The sequence below is a fragment of the Triticum aestivum genome, chromosome 1A (genome assembly GCF_018294505.1).
Source record: "Triticum aestivum cultivar Chinese Spring chromosome 1A, IWGSC CS RefSeq v2.1, whole genome shotgun sequence".
NCBI lineage: Eukaryota > Viridiplantae > Streptophyta > Magnoliopsida > Poales > Poaceae > Triticum > Triticum aestivum.
The window spans coordinates 3,412,971-3,423,736 of NC_057794.1; the positions used below are offsets into that span (position 1 = coordinate 3,412,971).

At 49.2% G+C, this 10,766-nt stretch overlaps 1 pseudogene; it reads left to right on the top strand.

The window, feature by feature from the left end:
* LOC123061898 (disease resistance protein RGA5-like) overlaps positions 1-10,116 on the top strand; it is a 29,700-nt pseudogene extending 19,584 nt beyond the window's left edge.
* Positions 10,117-10,766: the final 650 nt, after the last annotated feature.

A 10,766-nucleotide genomic window follows, 5' to 3' on the forward strand; every position in this document is an offset into this window, starting at 1 on the left:
GAAGGGGTGGCTGCGTGGCAACGCAAAGCTACCAAAGCAGGTTCCTGCTACTGAGGAGCAGAAGTGGCTCATTGAGCCCACGGGAAAAGAGTAAGTGGTTCATTATGTTGCTTGTCACATGCTTATTCCGGTTGTTATTTATTTTTCTTGTCACATGCTAATAGTTCATTCTTTTGCAGCAACTGGATATATTCTAAAGGGGTCCGTATTCCCAACGGCCTCATCACCGTCTTGCTGAAGTTATATTGGCCGGGGTTGTACTGTCCTGATCCAGTCAGGCAGCCGGACCGTCGGGTTTTGGCCACGAGCTGGGACCACTGGGAAGCGGCCCGCCACGCGGACCATGAGACCCATGCCAAGGCCGTGATCACTACTTTCTGGGTGAGTTCTCTTCAGAAGCACAAGTCCATTCTAGTTTCATGAATGATTTAACTCATGGCTTCTCCCATTCTTGTTTCATGCATGATTGTAGAAATTCTATCGAGTTCTTCCGGAGCACAGGGCTAGAGCGGACCAGATCGTGTTGCGCCAATGCAAGAAGAAGGCCCGCCAGATGAAGTACGAGGTGCGCTATGTGGCCATCTCCACATACTACCACGACTATCTTGGTGTGAAGATGACCAAGGAAGAGGCGCGGAGGATGGGCATTACCTTGGAGAGGCCCGAGTTCTTGGCGGTAAGTATAAAAGATTTTTCATTATGCTTTCATTACCTTGTGGTACATTATGCTTTATGCTTTATACTTCCATAACACCAATTTGGACACACCTACATGCTTTATGCTTTTATTATGTAGGTGTGTCCAAATTGGTGTTATGGAAAAGACGAGTCCTGGGCGGCATTGGTGGATCTTTGGTGTGGTGAGGCTGGAGCCTGGACGGCTATGAGAACCCAAAATAAGGCTAACCGAGGGACGGGGGGAGTACATGCTCAGGGAAACCGAAACCACTATCTCCACAAGGCAGTTAATGTATGACTAACCCCATTAAACATTCTTCTTCTTCTATTTACCATCACTTTCTTATGTATGACTAACCTCTGTTTGGTGGTGCAGGAGGAGAAACTGAAGCGGCCGCTCTCACACATGCAGGCGTGGGAGATCGCCCATACGCGGAAGGACCCCAAGCCTGGCGAGCCCAAGTACTACGGCAAGAAGACCGCAGGGAGGAAGAAGGCCTACTCTGAAGCGTATCTGGAGTTACATCCTGACACACCTGACCCCATTGCGGCGCCTCTGGACGACATGGCGGTGGTGAGGATGGGGCCCAAGGATCACGGTCGGGACCCGGTTCTCGATGCTGTGATCACTCCTAGTATCTCCTACACACAGCTTCGTCGGATCGACCCGAGCCTGAGCCAGCGCACGAGCCAGCCAGTGACTAGTACACAGTCCCTCTTTCAGGAGCAACAATCTGTAAGTATTTTCCCTCTTATCTTCATTTCTCACTTCATTTTCCGCATTTAGTAGTTTTATGAGTTCCATCATGTCATACCGTAGGCCTACATGGAGTACACACGCCAGGAGACCATGGCGTGGCATCAGAGGCTTTATGAACACCAAGTGCAGAGGGATAGCCAGATGCAGCAAGCTTTTCAGGATATGGCGGCCGGCAGGTGTCCTCAGTTCCCTACAGCACAATGCCCTCCAGCACAACCAGTGCTGATGAGCTTTGAGGAGTTTGTGGCACAGAACGCTGGCCCCTCGCCGGTTAGTTCATCCTCAATCTATTCACCCTAAGCATGTCATGCCTTTCAACACAGTCATAGATCCCGTGCATATGTCTTTTCAACATGTAGGGAACAGGTGGATCTACCGTTGGCGGTGGTCTTCGCAGCACTCCGGAGACACGGAGCCCGACCACTCCGATCCACGGAGGCGGAGGAGGAGGCGGTCTTGGCGGTAGCGCTGCCGCTAGCACTGATGACCTGGACTTTGGCCGTCTTGGCGGTGACGACCTCCGCGGTGCTCGATGATGCTTGAGATGTGATGATGTTGCTTGACATGACTTGTGTGTGCTGATCTATTGTTGTGATGGTGCTCGATGATGCTTGAGATGTGATGATCATTTACCTGACTTGTGTGATGATGCTTATGCTTACATTCGTTGATATGCTTATGCTTGTGTGATGATGATCTATTATTGTGATGATGCTTATGCTTACGTTCGTTGATATGTGCTGATATGTGCTGCTGATATGTGCTGTTATATAAGTGATGTTATTTGAATTGAACTGATCTGAAAACAAAGAGAAAAAAGAAAAAAAGCAAAAGCAAACTATGCCGACGGCTAGGCCGTCGGCATAGGGCTAGCGTGAGCTCCCAGTAGCTGACATGTGGGCACCTGTGCCAACGGCATAGCCGTCGGCATAGTTTAAAACTGTGCCGACGGCTAGGCCGTCGGCATATGTGCCCACGTGTCAGCTACTGGGAAGTCTGTTTGAAGGACTATGCCGACGGCCTGGCCGTCGGCTTAGTTTCAAACTATGACGACGGGCCAGCCGTCGGCATAGCCCTGGTCCACGAGCAGCGGCTGGTCGGCACGTGGCACACCTATGCCGACGGCCTGGCCTTCAGCATAGGGGTGCCATGTGGCGACCAGTCGTTGGGCAGACTTGACGGCGGGCGCCGTTAGGCGGTAAAGTTGCCGACGATCGTGGCCGTCGGCATAGATGTACGGACACCGTCGGGATAGGTCGATATGCCGACGGCCTTTATATGCCGACGGCATTCCTGGCTACGCCGACGGATATTTTGCCGACGGCCCTATGCCGACGGGGGCCGTCGGCATAGGCTTGTGCCGACGGCAATTCGGGGCTATGCCGACGGCCCTGGCCGTCGGCATAGGGTGCGATTCCGGTAGTGAGTCTATGACAAGATCAAAGTGGAGTTTGATAGTGTAGCTTTTGTTTCCGTGTCGCAGAATCCTGACATGACCAAGATTTTCAAGAAGCTCTTATATGAACTTGACAAGAGCAAGTATGCAACCATCAACGAAGCTGCTAGGGACGAGGGTCAACTCCTCGATGACTTGAGAATATTTCTTCAAGATAGGAGGTACGTAAGTAGCAGCAAAAGATTGTCAATATTCTTTCCAGGCGACCATGAATGCTAGTTAGTAAATATCGTGTCTGTAACGCTCCGAGACCGATGTGCCAGGTGTCGTGCAGTTATTCGATGTTGTTGCATTGTCATGTGCTTGCGTGTTGCATCATGTCACGTCATCATGTGCATTGCATCATGTCATTTTGTCATCATGTCATAATCTTTTGCATCTCAACTAAATAATTCGTATGGATCTTCGATCCATTTAAATCGAGGGAAGGATGACTTCTCTTTATAATATATCCTCCCAATATTAGGGAGCTATAATAAATATATCATTCTTTTGGAATTAACCGGAACACACTTGCAAAAATCCCAATGCCTTTTATTATTTCTTCTCTTGGCCTCTAACTTTGTCACATGTCCTTTAATCATTTTCCGGAGCTCCACCTAATATCTCAACATTTTTGGGCACTCCTAGAACCTAGTCCTAGTTCAAACCCATTTGAATTAAATTCAAATGAGTTTGAATTTAAATCTTTCGATCATGCCACTTCTAATTTTCTCGGAACAGGTGCATTTTTGTGAGTCCGGGAAAATTATCCGCCTGTCCAACTTCTTCCCCTAACCCCCTCTTTCTTTTCTTTCTGTTTAATCGTTTTCTGCTAAAGAAAATTAGAGAAAGTGAGTAAGAGAGTCCAGCCCACCTGGGCCTCTCCATTCCCGCAGCCCACCTGGGCCTCTCCATTCCCGCCGGCCACCTGGGCCTCTCGCGCCGGCCCAACAGCCCCGCTGCCATCCTAACCCTAGCTAGCCCCGATCCCCTGGCCTCTCCCTCTCGATCTCTCCCTGCGCCGCCAGGAGATAACGCGCCCTCTCCCTCTCCTCGATCTCCCTCTCGAGTCCCAGGACCGCGCCGTCCTCCACTTCTCTCGATCCCCTCTCCTCACCCTTCCATCCTCCCACGCCGACGCCGCCAGCGGCCACCCCGGCCAGCCTCTGGTCACCTGCAGGCGACCTAGTCGCCCCCTGGTTCTCCTCTTGCCTCGTCCCCAGCCGCCTCTCCCCTGCTCCTTCCGCGTGCCTGCCGCCTCTACCTTCTCCCGGCGTCGCTCGAGCCGACCATGGAGCCATGAACCGTCACAGTCAACGACTAGCGCCGCCGCGCCCGATCTCCATCATCGCCAGCGCGCCCCCATCGCCCGGTCGCCAGACCCCGTCTCGTCCTCCTCGAGCCGGCAGGTCGATGCCCTGCCTCTCTGCCGTTCGCCTCTAGCGGGCAGCTTCCACGCCCGAGGCCTCCTCCTCGTTGCCTTGCTGCGTCGCTGGGCCCTGCTCCGGTGCCGCGCCGGTGCGGCCAGGAGCTTGCTGCACTCTTTCGACGTGCCCCGGCCCTGCTTCTCCTCCGCGCGCCATGGCCTCGACCCCCCCTGCTACACCTCGACGACCTGCCAAGCAAGATGACCGAAGACCCCAAGTGCTTCTCCGTGGCTTTGTGTTGGACCGTCAAGACCACAGGCGCCCGAACGACTACAAAGTTTTGCGGCAAGTACCACGCCGTCGGTGTCCCTTCAAGTGTGATGTTGGAACGTACATGACTACGCGGATTCGCCAAGTACCACGACGCCCGGAGCTCTCGAATCCATCAAGTTCGACTACCACACCGGAACGCCAAGTACCCCTACGCACGAAGACGCCAAGTCCGTTTCGGGATTCATCAAGTACCGCTACCGATATGGCTCGAACGTCTACGAAACGTGTACCACTACCGTCGCAAGTACCACTCCGAACCATGTACGACGACCGTCGCCGAAGACCCGTGTAACGTGAACGTGAACGACTACCGTCGCGAGTACCTCGATGTCGTCATGTACCCCTACTTCCACTACCATCGCGAGAACGACTACTTCCCCTCCGAACCGATTCACTCCGATAACGCACGCTTCAAAGGTATAACCCCGGGACGACCGCCGTGAACGAATGCATGTGTGATGTATGAAATGCTCGTGTTTGCTCCGTGTCGGAGTTGTTCGGTGCACGTTGCCCCTCTTTTGCCTTGCCACCATCTTGTGGGAACCCGGTATCCGGGATCACCCCACCTTCTATCGCCTGTCACGCTACCGCCGCACTTCCGTTTGCACCGGGATCTCAATCGAGTTACCGGAACCGATATGTTGCCGTGGCATCATTTTCGGATTCGTTGCCGTGGCACCCCCTTTTTCCTTCCACCACGGTGACAATGCTTCATAATGCTCTTATCAACATTTTGCATAAAAATTGCTTTAAACTTGTTCATGTCATCCGCATCATGGTAACAACAATTAAAATTGTTTAAATTGATGTTTGGTTAAATTTGCTTAAATGCCATGTTAAAATGCTTTAATTCATATATAATTAACCGTAACTCCGATTTTAATAAACTTTATATGTAAATGGGGTAGAATTTTGCCTAGTTTATCGTGGTGACCTTTATTTGCATGTTAAGTAACTCTAAAATTGTGTTTAGGACAGATCAGGACCAAACCTAATATCTGCACATGAGGATTTTCCGGAATTGTTGTTCGTTGCTTCCGGCCTCATTTAAACTTGCCTAGATTAGATAGTTTCATCATGTTTCCCCTCTTGCCATGTTTAATAACATTTAACATTGTTGGGTACATAAACGAGAGAGAACTAAATAATTGATGTGGTGTTTTGTCAATATGCATCTCATTGCATATTGAGCTCCACTTAATTTGCAGAATTGTTTGTGCATTTTGCCATGCCATGCCCTCTTTAAACCGGACATGCATCATACTCGATTGTGCATCATGCCATGTTGATGTGTTGGTTGTTTACTATGTTGTGTGCTTCTTTTCCGGTGATTGCTTCCTCGGGTTGATTCCGGTAACGTCGTGTTGTGAGGATTCGTTCGTCTTCGTCCGTTTGTCTTCTTCATGGACTCGTTCTTCTTCCTTGCGGGATTTCAGGCAAGATGATCATACCCTCGAAATCACTACTATCTTTGCTATGCTAGTTTGCTCGCTCTTTTGCTCTGCCATTGCTACGATGCCTACCACTTGCTTGTCAGCCTCCCAAATTGCCATGTTCAGCCCCTAACCCACCATTGTCCTAGCAAACCGTTGATTGGCTATGTTACCGCTTTGCTCAGCCCCTCTTATAGCGTTGTTAGTTGCAGGTGAAGATTGAAGTTTGTTCCTTGTTGGAACATGGAGGCCGTTCCTTGTTGGAACATTTATTTACTTGTTGGGATATCACTATATATCTTATTTAATTAATGCATCTATATACTTGGTAAAGGGTGGAAGGCTCGGCCTTATGTCTGGTGTTTTGTTCCACTCTTGCCGTCCTAGTTTCCGTTATATCGGTGTTATGTTCCCGGATTTTTGCGTCCCTTACGCGGTTGGGTATATGGGAACCCCTTGACAGTTCGCTTTGAATAAAACTCCTCCAGCAAGGCCCAACCTTGGTTTTACCATTTGCCACCTAGCCTTTTTCCCTTGGGTTAGGCCAGCCCAAGGGTCATCTTATTTTAACCCCCGGGCCAGTGCTTGTCTAAGTGTTGGCCCAACCCAGAGCACCGTGCAGGGCCATCCCTTGGCAACTTGGGTTACGTCTGCTCCTGTACGCTTAGCCTATCCGGTGTGCCCTGAGAACGAGATATGTGCAGCTCCTATCGGGATGTCGGCGCATCGGGTGGTTTTGCTGGACTTGTTTTACCATTGTCGAGGATGTCTTGGAGTACCGGGATATCGAGTCTGATCGGAATGTCTCGGGAGGAGGTCTATTCCTTCGTTGACCGTGAGAGCTTGTGATGGGCTAAGTTGGGACACCCCTGCAGGGTTTTGAACTTTCGAAAGTCGTGCCCGCGGTTATGGGCAGATGAGAATTTGTTAACGTCCGGTTGTAGAAAACCTGAAGTTGACCTTAATTAAAATGAAACAACAGCGTGTGTAACCGTGATGGTCTCTTTCCGACGGAGTCCGGGAAGTGAACACGGTTGTTGGAGTTATGCTTGACGTAGGTAGTCCAGGATCACTTCTTGATCATACTTTTATCGACCGTGCTTTGCCCTCTCTTCTCGCTCTCATTTGCGTATGTTAGCCACCATATATGCTAGTCGCTTGCTGCAGCTCCACCTCATACATTTACCTTACCCATAAGCTTAAATAGTCATGATCGTGAGGGTGCGAGATTGCTGAGTCCCCGTGGCTCACAGATACTCCCAAAACCAGCTTGCAGGTGCCGATGAGTTCGTGCAGGCGACGCTACCAAGCTCAGGAGGAGCTCGATGAAGATCTTGTCCTTTATGTTGTTTCGTTCTAGTTGATCAGTAGTGGAGCCCAGTTGGGGTCGATCGGGGACCTTTGTCGCATTTGGGGTTCTTCTTTTATTTTGGTTCCGTAGTCGGACCATGAGTGTATTTGATTGATGTAATGTTTATTCATGTAATTGTGTGAAGTGGCGATTGTAAGCCAACTATGTAACTTTTCCCCTATTGTATTACATGGGTTGTGTGAAGATTACCTCACTTGCGACATTGCCTTCAATGCGATTATGCCTCTAAGTCGTGCCTCGACACGTGGGAGATATAGTCGCATCGAGGGTGTTACAGTGTCCCAAGTCAGTTTTATTTTGGTTCTATTAAATGGACACTGTTTAGGCCTTACGTTTATGTTTTATATGAATCTTCCAATTGTGCACAATATATGTTTCTAACCGATTAATCTTTTTTATAAATTTTTTGAGCTGGCAATACCACATCCTAATTAATTTATCGCTGACTTATGGACAAAACATATATAGACCTAGTTATATTCGTTGATTTGCAAACTAATGCTTTAAAAAATACAGGTACCTCATCGTAATCGATGACATATGGGACGAAGAAGCATGGGAATTTATCAAGTGTGCTTTCTTTGACAACTGTCTCGGTAGTCGAGTAATGACTACCACACGCATAGGCAGCATCTCTAAAGCATGTTGCTCTTCTTGTGATGATATAATATATCAGATGAATCCTCTTACTGATGATGACTCCCAAAGACTCTTCTACAAAAGAATATTTCCTCATGGAAGTAATTGCCCTGCTGAATTGGAGCTAGTATCTAGAGAAATCTTAAAGAAATGTGGCGGAGTACCACTAGCCATCATCACCATTGCTAGTATTTTAGCTAGAAATGGTCAAGATCTACAGATAGAGCCAAAGTATCACTGGGACAACATACTTGGCTCTATTGGTCGTGGACTTACGGAAGGTGGTAGTGCGAAGGACATGCAGAGAATATTGTCCTTTAGTTATTACGATTTACCTTCTCATTTGAAGACTTGTTTATTATATCTCAGTATATTTCCAGAGGATTTTGAGATAAGGAGAGACCGGTTGATATGGATGTGGATAGCCGAAGGCTTTGTGCAAGGTGGAGAACAAGAAACTGGACTATTTGAGCTCGGAGAGAGTTACTTCGATGAGCTCGCAAATAGAAATTTGATTCAACCAGTAGATGTTGATGCTACAGGAAGTGCAGAAGCTTGTTGTGTGCATGATATGGTGCTTGATCTGTTATGTTCCTTGTCCAGTGAACAAAACTTTGCTACAATAGTAGATGGTACTCACCAAAGCAATCTTATTTCACATAGGAAGAGTCGCAGATTATCTTTTCAAAACAGCATGTCAGAGCCCACCAACCATCGGGTCGATACCACAAGTATGCCACAAGTGAGATCTATTGTTCTCTTTAGAACAAATATTGATCTAATCCAGACTATTTCATGCTTTCAAGTTTTACGTGTATTGGATTTGGAAGGTTGTGATCTTGGGAGAAATCACCACAGTATTGATCTCAGGCATATTGAGAATTTATTACACCTAAGGTATCTGGGGCTAAGAGGAACTTCTGTTCGTGAGCTCCCTGTGGAAATAGGGAAGCTCCAGTTATTGGAGATACTCGACTTAGCATTAACTGTAGCAGTGATTCCGTCAAGTGTTGTCTGTCTAAGACGTTTGATATGCCTAAATGCACCCAATTCAGTGTTACCAGCTGGGATTGGGAACCTGACGTCACTAGAAGAGCTGACAGGAAAATTGGTGGATGTGAAAGAGCTAGGGCAACTGGTCGAGCTGAGAGTGCTCTTCCTTTACTGGAATGGGAACGATGAGAGCATGTGTAATTATTTGGTGGTGTCCCTGGGCAAGCTGCGGAAAATGAAGAGTCTAACAATTTCCGGGGTAGGGGATGCAAGGTTTGATGTCAGCTGGGATGGTTGGGTGCCCTCCCCACAGCTTCGGTACATTTGGTTTGAAAGATGCACCACCACATTACCTAGGTGGGTTAATTCATCATCGTTTCCCCTCCTCTCCTCCATGAGTATTGAAGTGGACAAGAGTGCGGCCGGAAGTAGACATTCAAATCCTCGGGAAGCTTCCCGCTCTTCGTTTTCTCTGGCTTTGGGTCAACAAACCTCAGCACACTCGTGTTGAAGCATTCGTCATTGGTTCTAATGCATTCCCATGTTTGAGAGAGTGCCGCTTCCATGATTTTCTCACGGGGCCATCTATGTTTCCCCGAGGAGCTATGCCAAAACTTGAAATCCTGCGGTTCTCAGCCCGAGCGTCGGATATTGCCAGCGGTGACCTGGATGTCCGCATGGGGCACCTCCCTTCCCTACAACAAGTCGGTGTTTACCTTTGGATTGAGAAAGGCAGCTCTTCAGAAAAGTGCGAGGACGAAGCGGATGTTGTGCTGAGGCATGCAGCGGGCACCCATCCCAACCGTCCCACCCTTTTCACTTCCCGTGAGTCCTTTCTCTCAGGTTTATTTCTTTTTCTCCAAACAATGCACATGCTGATTGCTTTATTTTTCTCAGATTATTAACCCCAATGACAATGACGATCCCTTGTGTGCAACCGAGTGTGAGAGTTATTCCCTCCATTCGACGTTCTGGAGCAAATTCTGGAACTGTGTAATATCTGGCAAATTTCAAACCCAGGCCGCCCCGGTCCCGCAATTCCCGTAGAATCCAGCGCCCCCGATCGGGACCTTGCGGAATGAGGCAGAAGAACCAGGCGGAGACGACGACGCCACGATGCGGGCGTCTCCTCCTCCCCTGTCAAGCTGGCAGCCACCGTAGAAAGAGCGGGCGACCACCTACGCCGACGCCCACCTGAGCCGTCGCCCACCTGCGGGCTGCGGTTGCTCCGCCGCTGCGAACGTGGGCCGCCCGCACGGACGCAAGCTGCCCCGCCGCCCAGATGAGGCTGCTCCTCCAAGGCGACCACCTCGACGGGCGCCTCCTCCTCGTGGCCCTGCTCGCGTCCGACCCGGTCGCCACTCCCCTCTTGAATAATTCAGCAGGCAGCCATGCAGGGCAAGGCGGATCTTCTCCGGCGGCCAGACGACCACGCAGACATGCTGATTCCACTGCGGCCTGCCCTCCACTGCTGATTGCCTCTGCCCTCAACCACCTCCACTGTTGATTGCCTCTGCTGCTGCTTTGGCTGTAGGTACAGTGCCAATTGCAGTATCAATTTCAGTTTGTCAATGAAGTACTCCACCAGCGTCAATTCAAGTGTTAATTGGAGTATTAAAATTGTCAATTGCAGTGCTGATCTACTGCTGATGTTATCTGAAATTTACAGTGCTCTATGTCTGTCAATCGTACTCCATTCAGTGTCTTGTGTCTGAAATTTACATATTTCAAACAAACACTATCAAACTTCAAG